Source organism: Sus scrofa, chromosome 18, assembly GCF_054392235.1.
Source record: "Sus scrofa isolate SSC_HxYL_T2T_F1_AM1 chromosome 18, Sscrofa_HxYL_maternal_Yorkshire_Landrace_v2.0, whole genome shotgun sequence".
NCBI lineage: Eukaryota > Metazoa > Chordata > Mammalia > Artiodactyla > Suidae > Sus > Sus scrofa.
This window is the reverse complement of record NC_139400.1, coordinates 11,710,190-11,712,034: the sequence shown is the minus strand read 5'-3', so window position 1 is coordinate 11,712,034 and position 1,845 is coordinate 11,710,190.

The window sequence follows — 1,845 nt, the reverse complement described above, 5'->3', positions numbered from 1 at the left end:
AAGACACCAGGGAGGCACCGAGGGCACCAGTGACGTCCCAAAGCCACCCTGTTGCGATGGCAGACCTGAGGGTTACCTCCAGCAGTGTCATGTTTTAAATGGGTCACTGGGCAGGCGGAGGTGCGGCTACGCCCAAGGAGGGACCCCAGCGATGGGTGCCCGGCACCAGGGCGCAAAGACGAGTGTGAGGCAGGAGGGCTGTGGGGTGACGTGGTGCTCCCCGAAATGTGGGCGTGCCACTGCGCTCTTCGCCACCTCCTGGCAGGTAGGTTGGCTACAGCGGAGTAGCACTGACCAGTGATCTTGGGACAAAGCGACCCGCTTGGACCTCAGGACCAAGGCTGGTGAGATGCGAGTTTCCTGCCTTCTTCCTTTCCTGCCTCCACAGCTCCGGGCACCTTGGCCAGTGAGCCCACCTCCACCTGGACCCTAACGGACTGTCAGGGGCAGAGCCCGCAACTCACTCTGGGCCCAGAGAGTCAGGCAGATGACAGTGTGAGCCATGCAGGTCATTTGTCAGAGCCGCACAAACCAGAGACCTAACTGGAACCCTGTACAGCTGACCACAGTGACAACGGGCTGTCCCCTCTGACTCCGGGGCCAGCCTAGTCCTGAGAAGAGAGACAGCCTCCCTGCCCTTGACCCTTTACCTCTTGTTCTTCATTCTCATCCGTCCCCAGTGCCCTCTGGAATCTCGAGCCCGAGTCAGGAGGAAGGTGGACGTGCAGACATCAGGCCCACACAGCCCCTGGGGTGGTAAAGGCTGCGTGACCCTTGTTAGCAGTACTCAGGGCTTCATTCTGGAGGGGCAAAAGGGCCCATCTGGACAAAGCCAAGAACGAGGGCAGGGAGCTCGTGACGTCTCTCTCGTACGGAGGCTTATCTCCTGCCTGTTCAAAGCTGCGCACATGCCACAGGCTCTACCAGCTGAGACTCGGGGTTGCTAGACTTGAGTTCGTTGATACTGGCACCATTCTTGTAACCTCCTCGGTATAGTAAACACTCAAGGCTAGTGTGTTCAATACTCCTACCCTCAACCCTCTTTTGTGATGATTCTGGGTGATACTTGTGCAAATCAAATGAATTTACATTCTTGCCTCTCCTAACTCAGCAAGAGACAACGGTATGTTGGAGTGGATTTGTACAACCCCTCCTACCTAAAAATACAAAGTTTTTATACTGAAGACAGAAAGCAGCGGGAGTTTTCCCCTTGTTTTTCAGAGAGCACGCATGGACCTATATTTGTGATGATGTGTTGTTAGTGCAGAGAGAGTGGTAGAGAAACAGGCTGCCAAGTACAGTTGAGCAGGTTGCTCACTGCACAAGCATAGCCCCCTCAAGTGGTTGAGATAAAACCCAGCCTTTATTCTGTTTGCCAGCCTGTTTTCACAGAGCTTCGTCCATCTTGAGGAAGGGAAGCATGGTGCTAAATTGCAGAAAGGTGCCACCCACACATCAAGGTTTGTACTCACAAATCTGTGCCTGCTCAGAAGGGGAGCCTTTCTCTAATTTGCCCAAATGGCAGTGGCAGCCCTGGTGGACAAGGCCAGGAGACCTCAGGAAAAGAAGAGGTAGGAGTTCCCCTTGTGGCTCAGTGGTAGAAAACCTGACTAGTATCTGTGAGGATCTGAGTTGGATCCCTGGTCCCACGCAGTGGGTTAAGGATCTGGTGTTGCCGTGAGCTGCGGTGTAGGTTGCAGATGAGGATCAGATCTGGCGTTATTGTGACTGTGGTGTAGGCTGGCAGCTGCAGCTCCCATTTGACCCCTGGCCTGGGAACTTCCCTACGCCACAGTGTGGCCTTAAAAAAAAAGGACCAAAAGAAAGAGAGAGAGGTAATCTCTG